The sequence below is a fragment of the Lissotriton helveticus genome, chromosome 1_1 (assembly GCF_964261635.1).
Source record: "Lissotriton helveticus chromosome 1_1, aLisHel1.1, whole genome shotgun sequence".
In the NCBI taxonomy this organism is placed as follows: Eukaryota; Metazoa; Chordata; class Amphibia; order Caudata; family Salamandridae; genus Lissotriton; species Lissotriton helveticus.
This window is the reverse complement of record NC_136057.1, coordinates 765,696,524-765,712,906: the sequence shown is the minus strand read 5'-3', so window position 1 is coordinate 765,712,906 and position 16,383 is coordinate 765,696,524. Positions and strand designations below refer to the sequence as shown.

The 16,383-nt window shown below is 47.7% G+C and overlaps 1 protein-coding gene across 1 annotated transcript in view; it reads left to right on the top strand.

Annotated features, from left to right (window-relative positions):
• The window catches only part of THAP5 (THAP domain containing 5), a 179,724-nt gene that overhangs the window by 879 nt on the left and 162,462 nt on the right, over nt 1-16,383 (top strand). The gene's annotated exons all lie outside the window — the stretch shown is intronic.

The following is a 16,383-nucleotide window of genomic DNA, read 5'->3' as shown; positions in this document are numbered from 1 at the left end:
CCTCATACCCCCCCCCCCTGCTTCTTCGGCTCCCTCCCGGCATACAGCTGCTACTACCCTCACTCCCATCCCTCACTCACTCCCTCCACTCCCCTTCCCTCACTCCCTCCCTCACTCACTCCCCTTCCCTCACCCCCTCCCTCACCCCTCCCTCACTCCCTCCCCTTCCCTCCTTCCCCTCACTTCCTTCCCTTCCCTCACTCCCTCACCTCACTCCCCTTCCCTCACTCCCCTTCCCTCACTCCCCTTCCCTCACTCCCTTTCCCTCACTCCCCTTCCCTCACTCCCTTCCCTCACTCCCCTTCCCTCACTCCCCTTCCCTCACTCCCTTCCCTCACCTCCCCTTCCCTCACTCCCTCCCCTTCCCTCACTCCCTCCCCTTCCCTCACTCCCTCCCCTTCCCTCACTCCCTCCCCTTCCCTCACTCCCTCCCCTTCCCTCACTCCCTCCCCTTCCCTCACTCCCTCCCCTTCCCTCACTCCCCTTCCTTCACTCCCTCCCCTTCCCTCACTCCCCTTCCCTCCCTCCCCTTCCTCCCCTTCCCTCACTCACTCCTCTTCCCCTCACTCCCTTCCCTCACTCCATCTCCCTCGATCGCCCTCCTCCCTTTCTCTGTCTCCATTTCTCTGTCTCCCTTTCCATCCCTCTCCCTCTGTCTCTTTCTTCCCACCCTTTCCCTCCCTCTGTCTCTGTCCCTCTACCTCCCTCTGTCACCTTCTGTCATCTCACCCTGCCTGTGTGTCACGGGCTGAGACGGCTTCCCCAGCGCGCACAGACACACAGCCCCCACCCGAGCACTTCACAGCCCTTCCCTCCCTCCCCTTCCTCACCTCCTTCCCTCACCTCCTTCCCTCACCTCCTTCCCTCACCCCCTTCCCTCACCCCCTTCCCTCACCCCCTTCCCTCCCTCCCCTTCCCTCCCTCCCTTCCCTCCCTCCCCTTCCCTCCCTCCCCTTCCCTCCCTCCCCTTCCCTCACTCCCCTTCCCTCACTCCCCTTCCCTCACTCCCCTTCCCTCACTCCCCTTCTTCACCCCTCCCCTCACTCCCTTCCCTCACTCCCTCCCTTCACTCCCTTACTCCTTCCCTCACTCCCCTTCCCTCACTCCCCTTCCCTCACTCCCCTTCCCTCACTCCCTCCCTCACTCCCTCCCTCACTCCCTCCCTCACTCCTTCCCTCACACCCTCCCTCACTCCCTCCCCTTCTCTCACCCCTCCCTCACCCCTCCCTCACTCCCTCCCCTTCCCTCCTTCCCTCACTCCCTTCCCTCACTCCCTTCCCTCACTCCCTTCCCTTCCCTTCCCTCACTCCCTTCCCTCACTCCCCTTCCCTCACTCCCCTTCCCTCACTCCCTTCCCTCACTCCCCTTCCCTCACTCCCTTCCCTCACTCCCCTTCCCTCACTCCCCTTCCCTCACTCCCCTTCCCTCACTCCCCTTCCCTCACTCCCCTTCCCTCACTCCCCTTCCCTCACTCCCCTTCCCTCACTCCCCTTCCTTCACTCCTTCCCCTTCCCTCACTCCCCTTCCCTCACTCCCTCACTCCTCTTCCCTCACTCCCTTCCCTCACTCACTCCACTCCCCTTCCCTCACTCCCTCCCTCACTCACTCCCCTTCCCTCACCCCCTCCCTCACCCCTCCCTCACTCCCTCCCCTTCCCTCCTTCCCTCACTTCCTTCCCTTCCCTCACTCCCTCACCTCACTCCCCTTCCCTCACTCCCCTTCCCTCACTCCCCTTCCCTCACTCCCTTTCCCTCACTCCCCTTCCCTCACTCCCCTTCCCTCACTCCCCTTCCCTCACTCCCCTTCCCTCACTCCCTTCCCTCACTCCCTCCCCTTCCCTCACTCCCTCCCCTTCCCTCACTCCCTCCCCTTCCCTCACTCCCTCCCCTTCCCTCACTCCCTCCCCTTCCCTCACTCCCTCCCCTTCCCTCACTCCCTCCCCTTCCCTCACTCCCTCCCCTTCCCTCACTCCCTCCCCTTCCCTCACTCCCCTTCCTTCACTCCCTCCCCTTCCCTCACTCCCCTTCCCTCACTCCCCTTCCCTCCCTCCCCTTCCTCCCCTTCCTCCCCTTCCCTCACTCACTCCTCTTCCCTCACTCCCTTCCCTCACTCCATCTCCCTCGATCGCCCTCCTCCCTTTCTCTGTCTCCATTTCTCTGTCTCCCTTTCCATCCCTCTCCCTCTGTCTCTTTCTTCCCACCCTTTCCCTCCCTCTGTCTCTGTCCCTCTACCTCCCTCTGTCACCTTCTGTCATCTCACCCTGCCTGTGTGTCACGGGCTGAGACGGCTTCCCCAGCGCGCACAGACACACAGCCCCCACCCGAGCACTTCACAGCACTTCACAGGTCATACTAACTCTGCCTCGTCCATGTTCACTCTGGCACTGAGATACCCCTTCTGGGGTGATTCAAGTGCCCTACAGCTTAAATGAACATAACATAGCCACCTCTTGATCTTTGGTGACATTGAATGGCGTGGTTTGAGCATATCATCTTGAAGGCCCACCACCATCAGTGATTGTTTTGTTTTTCTGATCAAAGCAGCATTTCTAAAGCAATAACACACTGGGTTTGGTGTTTCCTCTGTTAATGTCCTTTATTGCTGGACTGCCCAACTTAATTCTATAGCTAAATCTGTGCATTATAATGATTTGGTTATATGATTCGGTTATGTCACGTTGTTGAGACTACATTTTACCTCTTACTGCTGCTTTCCTTCATTCTCCCTAGGGTAGTTATGAAGAGAAATAATTCGAAAGGCAGTCCACATTGTCATTGCTTAGCTGTGTAGCTCAGTGAGTTAAGCTCTCTCTGCTAACACGTGCTGTGGATTAAGGGTCACTGGGCCTAATATCGTCGCTCTGAAGTCCACGAATAGATTACCTTTTATTAACAACGCAAGGAAGAAAAGAGAAAACTGTGTTAACAGGCGACATGAAAAAAATATGAAGTGTGGGGATTGTGTGTGAGCATGACTGGTGATGACAGTAGAAATAAATGAATAACCCTGCCTTCTGCAGCAAGAGGACTAATACGTTGATACACTATATTTTGGGGGAAAGAACTTTTAAGTTTTTCTCGTACGTGTGGCATTATTTTTAAATATTCACCTCTATTTGGCATCCTTATTTTTCTAATGTGTCTTGAGGTGTAGGCCTCTGAGTCTGTGGCTGCACTGCAGAGGACTGCATCAGTCCCATGTTCTGTTATGTATTATGGAGGAGAGAGCAATGCAGCTAGGACGCAGGCCTCTCCGTGGTTAGGATACCCTTCCCTCACTCCATCTCCCTTGGTCGCCCTCCTCCCTTTCTCTGTCTCCATTTCTCGGTCTCCCTTTCCCTCCCTCTCCCTCTGTCTCTGTCACGGGCTGAGACAGCTTCCCCAGCGCGCACAGACACACAGCCCCCACCCGGGCACTTCACAGCACTTAACAGGTCTTTAAAAAGACCATTTGCATGTGCATTCTCCTCCTCTTAGTGCCCCTGCAGCTCCACTCTAGCCTCGCTCGATTGAATCGGCGGGCCCCCACAGAGCAGCAGAGTGTTTGCAGACACTCTTTAAAAACACGGGTAGGATGTCTCGCGGTCCGCGGGCCGCCACGGAAGGCTTGCTGGGCCGCCACCGGCCCGCGGGCCGTACTATGAGTACCCGTGCTATAGAGGATTAGTGGTGAATTAATATGGTGAAATATGAGGTAATTTCAGTGGTGGATATTAGTCTGTTACTTGGAGTGAGAAGGATAGCGGATGGATAAAAGGGGAAGAAAGATTTGCATTCATATAGCACTTGTTACCTCTGATGGGCGTTGAAGCGCTTTTCTGGCGAGTAGCACGCCACTCCGGAACCCACAAAGGATTAGTGTTGAAAATTAGTATAGTATAAATATGAAGTAATTTGAGTAGTAGATATGTTATTCAGTTATTTGGGCAGTATATTAGTATAGTTGAATATGGAATTTGAGAAGTGAAACAGGTTAGTCTGTTAATTTTGATTTTTTTTAAGTCTTAGCAGTAGCAAGAGGCTTTTGGATGAGTAAAAAGGAGTTTGAGGGAAGGAGTCAGAGGGAGAGTTTAGAAATGTTTGTTTTAGGGGATCGGTGTTGTAAAAAGAGGTGTCAGATGATGCAAGGAGGGGTAGAGCAGGAGAGTCTAGAAAAGGTTATTTTGGCAATCATAGTAGTGGTATGGGGTTTGGGATAAATGAGAGAGTGGATGTAGAGGATATATTGATAGGTCTATAGGATGAGAGATAGGGTAGTTCATTAGGTCTATAGGATGAGAGATAGGGTAGTTCATTAGAAGGAGTAGTAGAAAGAAGTTTTAGAGGAGTCAGAAGGTTGGGCTAGAACATGGGTACTCACAAAAATTCTCTCGGGGGCCAAATTTACAGTGTGGTTTGTGTCTGAGGGCCGCACCGGTGGGGGCGGGGTCAGTGGGGGAGGGGGCGGGCTAGATCAACAAAAAAAACTATGACCATGAGGTTGATCACATGTCCCTGCAGCAGATGCCTTCATCCACTGAGCCACCAGACCCAGCATACACACATCTCTCTCCCACTCTCGCTCTCTCTCCCTCTCTCCCTCTCTCCCTCCCTCCCTCCCTCTCTCCCTCCCTCCCTCCCTCGTTCCTTTCCTTCCCTCTCTCGCTCTCTCCCTCTCTCTGTCTGTCTCTCTCCCTCTCTCTCTCACTCCCTCTCTCTCTCTCCCTCTCACTCCTCTCTCTCTCACTCCTCTCTCACTCTCTCCCTCTCTCCCTCTCTCTCCCTTGCTCCCTCTCTCCCTTTCTCACTCCCTCCCTCTCTTGCTCCCTCTCTTGCTCCCTCTCCCCGTCTCTCCCTCCCTCTCTCTCTCTCTCTCTCTCCTTTGCTCCCTCTCTCCCTCTCACACTCCCTTTCTCCCTCTCACTCCCTCTCTCACTCCCTCTCTTGCTTCCTCTCTCGCTCCCTCTCCCCCTCACTCCCTCTCTCTCCCTTGCTCCCTCTCTCCCTTCCTCTCTCACTCCCTCCCTCTCTTGCTCCCTCTCTCACTCCTCTCTCTCTCACTCCTCTCTCTCTCACTCCTCTCCCTCCCTCCCTCCCTCTCTCTTTCCCTGCTCCCCCTCTCTCACTCCCTCTCTTGCTTCCTCTCCCGCTCCCTCTCTCCTTCCCTCCCTCCCTCGCTCCCTCTCTCGCTCCCTCTCCCTCTCCCCACTCCTTCGCTCCCTCCATCCCTCTCTCTGTCTGTCTCTCTCTGTCTCCTTCCCTCTGTCTCTCTCTCTCACTCCCTCCCTTTCTCACTCTCTCCCTCCCCCACGCCCCCCTTTTTAACTTCCCCTCCCTCACTCCCCCTCCTCACTCTCCCTCTCTCACTCCCCCCTCTCACTCCTCCCTCCCCTTCTCCCTCCTCCCTCCCCTTCTCCCTCCCTCTCTCACTCCTCGTCTCCCTCTCTTCCTCGCTCTCCCTCTCCCTCACTCCCTCTCTCCCTTGCTCCCTCTCTCCCTTTCTCTCTCCCTCTCTCCCACTCTCACTCGCTCCCTCTCTTGCTCCTTCTCCCGCTCCCTCTCTCTCTCCCTCCCTCCCTCTCTCTCTCTCTCTTGCTCCCTCTCTCCCTGAGTCCCTTTCGCCCTCTCTCACTCCCTCTCTCCCTCCCTTGCTCCTGCTCCCTCACTCCCCCCTCTCTCACTCTCCCCCTCCCCCTCTCACTCCCCCCCTCCCCCTCTCACTCCCCCCTCCCCCCTCCCAGTCTCCCTCCCTCCCCGTCTCCCTCCCTCTCTCACTCCCCGTCTCCCTCTCTTCCTCGCTCTCCCCCTCCCTCACTCCCTCTCTCCCTCGTTCTCCCCCTCCATCACTCCCTCCCTCCCTCCCTCTCTCTACCTCCCTCTGTCATCTCACCCTTCCTGCGTGTCAGCCGGGGCTGAGACAGCTTCCAGGTGCACACACACACAGACCGCCGCTCCCAAGCACTTCACAGGTCGTTAGAGGCCCCTTTGCATGCTAATGAGGCTTTGTTTTATTTCACCTCATCTTAGGCCCCTGCAGCCCCACTCTGGCTATGCGAGAATCCCCCGGCCCCCACAGAGCAGCAGAGACTCTCAGAGTCGCGCTGCAGCAGACACTCTTTAAAAAAAAATAATAATAATACATGGGTACTGATGTTTGCAAGGTCTGCGGGCCGCCGAGGAAGGTTTGCCGGGCCGCACTATGAGTACCCATGGGCTAGAAGATATATTGAGCGAAGTATAGGCTGAGAAATAGCCTAGTGCATTGGAAATGCTAAATTAGAAGAAAGTGATAAATATATAGATCCATAAGTACATTAAAAGTATATAGATAAATAAAAGAAGTAAGTATATTTAGATTAAAAATATTGATAGAGGCACAGGATGGGAAATCGGGTAGTGCATTGGATATGCTTTTTCAGGAGAAAAGTAACAGACACACAGATCCAAGTACATGGAAGGTACATAGTTGTACAATGGAAGTATGTACATGTAGACCAAAAATGATTTTTATTTATTGATGATTATTATTAATATTTTTTTTTCTTCTCTTAACAACATAATTGTTTTACATGTTTTATAAAGTAATATACAAAGATAGGTACATATCAATAGTGAGAACAAATGCTTATATACAGAGGGATATGCTGTACATTTCTATTTCCGTATGGTGCTTATGTGGGGAAGAGCCAGATCTTGAGTAGTTTTCTAAAGATAAGGTAGTTGTCGGTGGATCTTATGTTGGGGGGTAAAGAGTTCCATAGTTTGGTTGCTTGAACAGAGAAGGATGTGCCACCCATTGTTTTTTTCTTGTATGGTGGGATTTTGAGGCGGGATGCTCCTTTAGAGCGTAGGTTCTTTGTTGAATGTGTTTGGTGATTTTATTCCTGATGAAGAGTGGTCCTATTCCATGTATTGCTTTGTGGGTAATACAAAGCAGCTTGAACGTGGATCTTCTGGCAACCGGTAACCAATGCAGGGCTTTCAAGGCAGGGGAGATGTGGTCTCGTGGTTTGATATGCAAGAGTAGTCTGGCAGCCGAGTTCTGAATCCGTTGTAGTCTTTTCAAGGTCGTTAAATGTGATCCGTGGTAGAGGCTATTGGCGTAATCCAGTTTGGATAGAACAAGGGAGATGGTAGCTTGGACCTTGTGTGGAAATCCCAAATGAGGGAAAATTTGTCGCGTTTTTATAGTAGCAAAGCTTAATCTTGCTAGTTTATTTACTTGGACATTCATCGACAGCTTGGAGTCCATGGTCATTCCGAGGTTTCTTACTTCCTTCAATACTTTAGGCAGCGATCCCAGTTCATCAGGCCATGCGGCAAGCGGGTTGTAATTTTTCCAATCGCCACACGTGAGTATTTCAGTTTTTGAAGCATTCAATTTGAGATGGCTCCAAGTCATCCACTGATCCACGGCTCTGAGACAGCTGAAAATTGGAGATTTTCCAATGTCTTTGGGGCATTCCAGCTGAAGGAGTATTTGCGTGTCATCTGCATAGTTGTAGCACGTGAGGTGAAATTTATTGATCAGTACTGGTAAAGACTTCATGTAGATGTTGAAAAGCATGGGCGAGATGATAGAACCTTGAGGGACCCCTGCTTTTGTGGAGTACGGTTTGGACGAGAAAAGTGGGGTGTAGATGACATTAGTTCTGTTTCGGAGGTAGGACGCGATCCAGTCTAGAGCAGTTCCCTCTACGCCGGCTTCATAAAGTCTTTGTTTCAGAGTGTCATGGTCAACCGTGTCAAAGGCAGCTGAGAGGTCCAAGAGGAGTAGCGCAGCAACCCCGTTGCGGTCAACTGAATTCTTTAGGTCATCCCAGATGGCAAGGAGGGAAGATTCAGTGCCTCTTTCCGGACGGAAACCTGTTTGGAAATCTGAAAGTATGTCATTCTCTTCAATGAATTGTGACATCTGGGCGAACGCTGCTCTTTCTATCAGTTTGCCCAGGAAAGGTCCATTTGTAATGGGTCTGTAGTTGTCGGTGTTCAATGGGTCCAAGTTTGTTTTCTTCAGTAAAGGGCGTATGTATGACTTTTTGAGTTCTTCTGGAAATATTCCAGTAGTTAAGGAATCGTTGATGATTCTTCTTACTAGAATGGCAGCAGAGGTTGTTAAAAGAATTGTCTTGAAAGTTTGTGTCGGACAGGGGTCAGAAGGGTTGCCGGCAGGCCTGCTTGCTTTGACCAGGTCCATAAATTTATCGTGTGAGATGTGTTGGAAGGAACAGAGAGGCTTGATTAGAGCATTCTTGGATAGTTGTTTTGTACAAGGGTTAGTGCTGGTGCTTTGTTTCTGTTGTAAGTACGAGTCCAATGTGTCTGCTTTGTCCTTGTAATGATTTGGCAGTTTGTCTGTGAAATCTTGAGTAACAGGATGAGTTCCTTCTAGGCAATTTGGTTTCCGAAATTCATTGAGTATTTTATAGAATTCTTTATTTGCACATTTAGCGTTTTGAATTCTGTCTGAATAGTACCTTTTCTTAACTTTTTTGATAGCCGACTTATATAATCTGTTAATTTTTTGTACGTGAAGTTTGTCTTGTTTGGCGTTTGTTTTGAGCCAGGTACGTTGCAGCTTTCTAATTTGTTGTTTTATGTTTTTTATTTTTATGTTTCTCCAAGGCGCTTTTTTCCTTTTGTTCTGTTGTGTGGTTTTGAGTGGTATCAGGATGTCAAAAGCTTCCTGTAGCCACTCATATAGATTCTGAACAGAATTTATGGTTTCCAGATTTATACTGGATGTTAGTTGTGTTTCCAAGTGTTCCAAATTGAGTTTGTTCCACGGCCGATAGGTGGATGGATGTAAGGTAGTTTTAGGTGAGTCGCTTAGTGTTGTTTTATGTTGGAAAGCAAGCAAGTGGCGGTCTGATCAAGTGACTGGAGTTATAGTTTGAAAGGTAACTAGTTCAGTATTAGCAAAAATTACATCTAGGATATGTCCAGCGATGTGTGTCGGATTGGGGACAATCTGATGCAGGTTCAATGCGTCTAGGCCAGTGATTATTGTTTTTGGATGGGTCATATTGGTTTTATCAAACCAAATGTTAAGGTCACCCAGATGCACAGGTTGGAGTGTATTGTTATCAGATTTGAAACTGTGTCTAGAAGTGCGTCTGGGAATGTTGCCTTGCTAGGTGGAGGTCTGTAAAGGAGCAGGAAGTTACAGGTGGAAGACGGTGTAGGATTGCATCTTGTTAGAAAAGCCTCACAATTCTTTATGGAGATGTTGTCACCTTTAGTGATATGTATTGTTTGCCTGAATACAACAACTAGACCACCACCTCCAGGTGATGTTTTCATACTGTTACACACCTGTTCAGACTTTGACAAGTAACGCTGGTGTTGAATAATACTTATAATTTTCGACTTACGTAGTGTGGTGTGAGTAGCAACAGCTCTGTTGTTTATTTTGATTCTAATTCTTATTTTGATCTTTTTTTATCACCGTTTTTAGCTATGGTATAAGTATTTGCAAATAAATAAATGGAAAGATTGTAGTCTTCTAAAGACCAAATAGGCCTGGCTTACGAAAGACTAGTATTTGTTGTCCAGCATTTGCAACAAAACATGTATACGTATCAGAATTCAATGAAAACATGGCTGGATAGGTTTCCTGTATGCCATTGATTAACTTGAGACCTCCACTTTTTATTCCTGTGTTTCTTAAATCTAAACCTGACCATGGCAGTACCAAACCAACAAGCTGTAATACTGAATGATTCTGTGGAAAGTGTATAAGAAGGAGTATACTTACCTTGCCCAAATTAGAAAATGGGAATGAATCCAGTGGCTCTGTCTATCTTGGAATGTGGTGGGGCCTGGAATGGGCATCATGTGCACTGGCACCATTATCCCTTCTCTGTTCCCATTCCTGAAGTCACCAAAACAATAGGAGCTAAAGGGTGAACAACAGGACAGCCAGCCCCCCACTCAACGCATTCAAAATCACTCAGTGGGGACGAGCACAAACGCTGCCGATTCCAAGGTTTCGGTGACAAGACCCTTAGGCAGTCACCAAGCAGGTACGCGATCAGCTGACGCTTGCGCCCCGCTTGTTAAGGTTGCAGGTATGCAGTTTTGACGCAACCTAATGGTTTGATGTGAACCTCCCATGAAAGTCTAATTTGGATCCCTAGCCCTGAAGAAGTTGCTTGAAATTTGCAACAGCAACGAAACATGTTGGCTAATAATGATTGATTATGGCTCTACATGAGCCATTTTTAGGTTTCGCCCTGGCGTTGCAACTGCGTAGCAGTTGCTCCGCCCAGGGCGAAATCTTATGTCCTAGATATGGGGCTTTGGTCCCGCCTCTGTCTCCCATTGGCTAGCTCCATAAATGGAGGCTAGCCATTGGGAGACAGAGGCTGTCAATCACGCTTTCCCCGTGAAAACGCGATACGGGGCGTTTCCGTGTGTTTTTTTTAAGTCTGGCCCTCTCCTCTTCCCATTGGCTGGACTTTTACCTTCCAGCCAATGGGAAGGGGAGAGCACGAAAAACACGCCCCCGAATCTGCCGGCCGGGACACCCCTGTGACGTCATTCCCCGGGCCGTGCTGTGATTGGCTGCCGGCCTGGGACCTGACTTGTTTTTTGTTGGAAGATAAGAGTGAGGATTGTGTTGTGACCTGCGCTGCAAACAAGGACTCCAGATCGTACAGGTACATGTTATACTGACAACTCTTGCGTGCACCGTGCCTGGAGCCGAACAAACCTGTTTCATTGCTCCAGGATCACTTAGGCTGTTCATTCTCCAAACCAGGGACTGTTTTGGGGAGGGATGGGGACTAATGGCCACAGCTGCCGACTTTAAAAGTGGGGAAAGGACATTCGAGTCCCGGCGCCGGTTAACCCTCCTGTGCAAATCAATTAATCTTCTCATATCTTAAAAGGGATACTTTGTGCTTGCCTAAATTGGACCATGTTCATGCTATATAGAACTGCAAGCATATATAACAGTAATAAAAACATGTTTTATAAAGCCGAAACCAAACGCCTCTGTGTGCCTGCCTAAATCTCGATGGGTGTGTTCACTAGCTCACTGAGCCGGTCACTGCGTCCAACCCAGGGAATAGTTATGAATGCAAACTTCACAATATAAAATCAGGGTTTCGCCTCCGTCGCTTGCCGAGGGTTAGGGCGGCTTTCCTGTGAGAGCAGGACGGCTATATTTCACCAGGTCGCCGTTAAAGCACCCTGAAAGGAGGTCGCGCTGGGAGGACATTTTAAGGGGCAACAGAAAACACCACAGACCTCAGCACAAAGCTAAAACGCGCTGATCGTAATACGATAAATAAATGGGCGCCTTCCCATTGAGCAACTCTATTTACCTTCTCACAAAACCACACACACACACAACACACACACACAAACTGGCACGGCTATAGAAGCGAACACTGTCAAACACACAGACGTACACAGGTGCGGAAAAGCAACACAGCCACGAGCACAATCAGACAGAGTGAGACTCAGACAATTCCAGCCACGTAGAGGACACACAAGTACGTCATATAGTATAAAACAGACAGAGCCACCCTTAGACAGACGCACTCAGGAAAAAAAGACACACAAGCATATACATCAGCAAACAAACCCACGCATATTACAGCCACATGCTAACAGGCACACAGGCGCAAAAGCACGCACACACAGAAAGCACACACATACATACATTCACACACACACCTAAAACACATTCTAACCCAAATACACACACACAAGCAGACACTCCAGAAAAAAACCACACACACGGTGGCATACGAAACGTCTCTCACGCACACACGTGCACGCACACACTACTGTACCCAGTTTATTATAGATACAGGTGCCTGCAATATCAGGACGTGCATATTTTTCATGTTAAAGAATGCGCAGTACCGAGCACCTGCCTGGTTGCGTAGAAAAGCACAGTGGGGGAGAGGCGTTATATGTTTAATGCCCCCTGAATGCCATTTCGAGTGGCCACAACTTGCAGCTGAAATCCACCGATATTGGTAGCTGCAGGGATCGTTTGTTTTAATGTGTCACCCAAATGTATCACGTGACAGCTGTTTATCCGAAAAATCTCGAATCGGCAAAACCTGACAGCGAATTGATGTGGAAAATTGGTTTGTGGGGTATTCTGTAACCGTAAATACACTCTGACCCATTTTCGTGTTCTGCCTTACAAGACGTGAGCACAGTCCTCCCGGATCGCTCGCGAGCTTGTGGTTTCAAACCACACAGCTCAGACTCGGCCCATCAGTGACCACTGCCAGCCACACGCAGACACCACTTCACTGCCCACCCCACTGCACCGAGAGTCCACGGCCGCACTGCCCTCAGCTGCCGAGGGTCAGGAACACCCACAGGACTCTGCAAGATGTCCGGGCTACAGTGTGGGACAACAGCGGGGCACATCAGTGGTGCACGGGCCTTTTGCAAGCAAGTCAAATGTGCACTCCTCCTCTGGCTGAGAAGCTAAATACAGCTGTCACCTGGGTGAACCTGGCTCCCTAACACCCACGTGCCACAGTGCCACTGCACCTGCTGCACTATTGATAGATACATCCTAGACAACACATCAATAGAGCACCAGTGTAGACCTTGAAAGTTGGTTCCACACACAGTCTCCTCTATAAAAGTGTCTCCTGCACACGCATCGGCTCGCCCCAATTTCACCTTACACTGTGCGAGAAAAGAAGGTCCCTTTTTTAGCTGGACTGTGTTAATTTACTATTTGACTCTAGTACAGTCACTTCTGGGTAAGTGCCAGATCGCAGAAGTCTGAAAATGCGACGGGAATATTTTAGTTATCTTGAGACTACTGCAATGGGGACAGTTGTGTGTCACTTTCGTATTCTAGTCAGCACCTTAGAAATCCCTGTAGAATGTAATGCCGTCAGCGGTACGTAAAACACAAAAGTCATAATAATGTTAGTGTTGGCTGAACAGATGCTGGTAGACAGCTCTTACAATTCCACAACCTAGATCCACACACACACACACACACACACACACACACCTTTCAGCGTACAATGGGTGTGTGCATTTAATACATACTACTTTGGACGACCAAATACCCTGTCCATTATGACCAACACATCACAAAAGTAAACTCATGTGAAATAACAAATACAGACCAGCCTTCTGTCACAAGAACCACTTGACACTAGTGACTGTTCATTGCAAATCTCACAGAGGCAGCTCCTAACTCCAACTCAACTGTGACATGTTTTGTCGTGGTGTGCCCTGTATCAAAGTGCTTGTGTGTAAACTGGGTGGCTGAGATCTATGGAGCGGAGCAATGAAGATAACCCTGAAGTACCAAACCCTTACGGTTTGTCTCACCCCCACAACTTGAACAAAAACCATGTAATCAAAGTCAATCTTTCTACATGTGCTCCAGTTTGGCTGCCTTTCTGCCAAAGTGTGAAAAGTTGATAGTATATAATGACACTATGTAAGCTCACTTTGAGTGCTTAGGCATGCTAGAAGTGCTTCAGTTTAAGGTGTTTTTTAAAAAAACTTCTCAGTTACCTGTGGAGCAAATGGCGAGGCCCGAGTGACATAGAGGCCACAAAGACTTCTAGGAACGACAGTCACACACATCTGGTTCTTGGCCTATCTTTAAGTAGCTGTTAGAAAGGACTGCTGACAGCTAGTGGCCAGTACAGAAACACCATGATGCTCTGCTGTGCCTAATCCACTCTTTTAACGAGACAACAAGCACATTATAAATTACTGTACCATCATTGGCATAGAAACATCTGTACAATAATTCACCAGTTTCAACAAGAACCGTAACTTATGCATCACATCAACACATATCCGCACTCTGGGTTTTTACATGTTTTTAAATCACATTTGAAAATAAGTTCTACAGTGAACCCTGTTCACAGGGCAGTAAAACGTATACAGTATATTGATGACAATTTTTGTTGGTGTTGTAAGCCTGTCCTGCTATTATATGCACCTCCTCGGCGACAGATAGAATGAAGGACTAAGGCATGCCGCGTAACTTTACTGTGGTAAATCGGTCCATTGTGGGATTCTTTTAGTTTCGTATTCACACAGTGAGGAAGATGTGCTACACTTTTAGGGCTGCAGCACAATTAAGTTAGTCCTTTCAGGGCATGGTTTCTAAAACTGGTCATGGAAGTGACCCACTGATCACGACTACCATGTTGCGACTCCACTGCTTAAAATGTTAACACACAGAAGTCTGCTGTAGGCAGACGGCACCATTGCAGCCTTCTGCCAAGCATGACATAAGTGGCACCAAAGCCCTACTTGGCTCGTGCACCATAGGGTTCAAAAGTCCTGATGTTAGGGAATATGAGTAAAGACAGTAGACATCATATATAGTGACAATGCCATTTATTTATCTGTTTTCAAAACCAACACATAAATACAAATGTTGTCATTTACAATGCCAATAGCTCTAACTTTTGTAAAGGCGAAACCGTTGCATTGTAAATGCTTGTTAATATTGGAAGAGCTTACAGCAGCGAATAAAAGTTATCACAAGCAAATAAGCTTTACCAATTTTTAGCGGTGAGGATTATTTTTGTATTTCTATTGTTTGGTTTCATTGGGTTGAGGTCTTTCTCTCAAGTACACACACATTTCTTTCTGGGAAAGAAAGCAATCAATGATGAGAAGTGGGTTTGCTGGCGAGTACCAGTCAGCATTCCCCTTGGTGTTGCAACCGTGAGGTGCTTTCTTTCCTTCCCACACTTTTTTTCAGTTTATGGGTGGTTCGTGGCTGATAGTTTATTTTAGAATCAGAATACACTACAGCATAGTGACAAATTGGTCATAGAGAGAGTCGTGGATGAGGTTATAAACCCCCCTCGTGCTGGAAGTAAAAACATTTCCCTTTGTTGTATCCAACTAGGGGCACCCATTACTGAAGTAACAAGCATTTGTATTGCTATGAGGTATGGCCTTGGCAAACTCGTGCAATGATTATTTGTTATTGTAAGCATATGCACATGAATTTTAAAAAAAGGACATTGACACAGCCTAATGATGGTAGCTATTTGAATGCAATAAAACCTTTAAAGTTAATAAAAAAAACTATTGCATATCATTTTAATACATCTGTCGAGGTGCTTTCTATCTTCCAGGAACAGACAGAGAAGAATTTTTTTAGTTTTAATGCACAATGGGGGAAAATATTTTTAATAGTGCAAAGAAAACATACTGTTTGATTTGAATCAGTGCAATCTGAATACACAGCTTAAACAAATACGGATGACTTTAAAATAAAACATTGATAATTGATAGAAAAAGTCATAAAATACTGAACCACCAGCCCTGGCACTGAAGTGCACTTAGCTGGTTGTACATATGTGAGTTTGTAAACATGCTGTCACTTTCATGTATGAGAGCCAATGGCTGTCGTAGGATAAACAACTCTCACAGGCTCTATGCTGTGGTGAGTGGAAATAAAATGTGAATGTTAGTTGACCAGGCCACTAGATAAAGGGGCCTAATCTAAAGCCCCCTACGTGTATGTGTATACATAAGTATATTTTATTTATTACTTTTTTCCTGTTACATGTGGTTGCCAAAACTGCTGAAGCTCTCTTTAGGCCAGAGCTAAATAGGTGTACACGTCGCTCCCAAATAGTAACATTACCGAAATACTGACAGCGTTTTTCCATCAATGTTTTGTGGCATTGTGCAATATTCTCACAGATGCTCTTGGGTCACTTCATGCATCAAGACTTGCACCACCATTGCCATACAAATAATTTCTCTCAAAACAACATCAAGTCAACTTGATCATTACTGTTTGAATCATGGGCACTCGCAAACATTTTTCTGCGGGCTGAATGTTTGGTCTTAAGTGTGACTGTGGGCCGCTCTGATGCCAGCAGGGTGGTGGTCAGGGTTCATAATAGGGTATAGGCGAAGAATGTACATTTAGTTGCTGAACTGAATTGCACAATGTTGAACCAGAGAACCTGGGATGAATCCCAGCTTCCACACCAAACTGTGTGATCCTGGGCAATTGTTTTACTTCCACTTCATTACGTTTTCTTCATTATCATGTATAAGAGAACCTTGAAATACAAGACTTAAGGATGTGTGCTGTATAAAACCTTCTCATGTGTTTGGATTTAACCACTAATGGCATTGTTGTCAGGGTTGGGGGAAGCATGATCTTTTCTAAATTCATGTTTGAAAACTAGCACTTAAAACAAAATACTTCTGAATGCACTTCTATAGTCTGATTTACTAAGGTGAAACGGTCCTGCAGGTTAATAAAATCATTTTTTTTTAATGTTTACCGTTTTTAAAAATTATGGTGTTCCTATAGTTAAGCGGTGCAGTGTACCTTAGTTACTTCCTTTCTCTAACTGCTGTTTTTTAACTTTTTTTTAATGTTAGTGCTGAGTTGAGTAAACACAGCAGC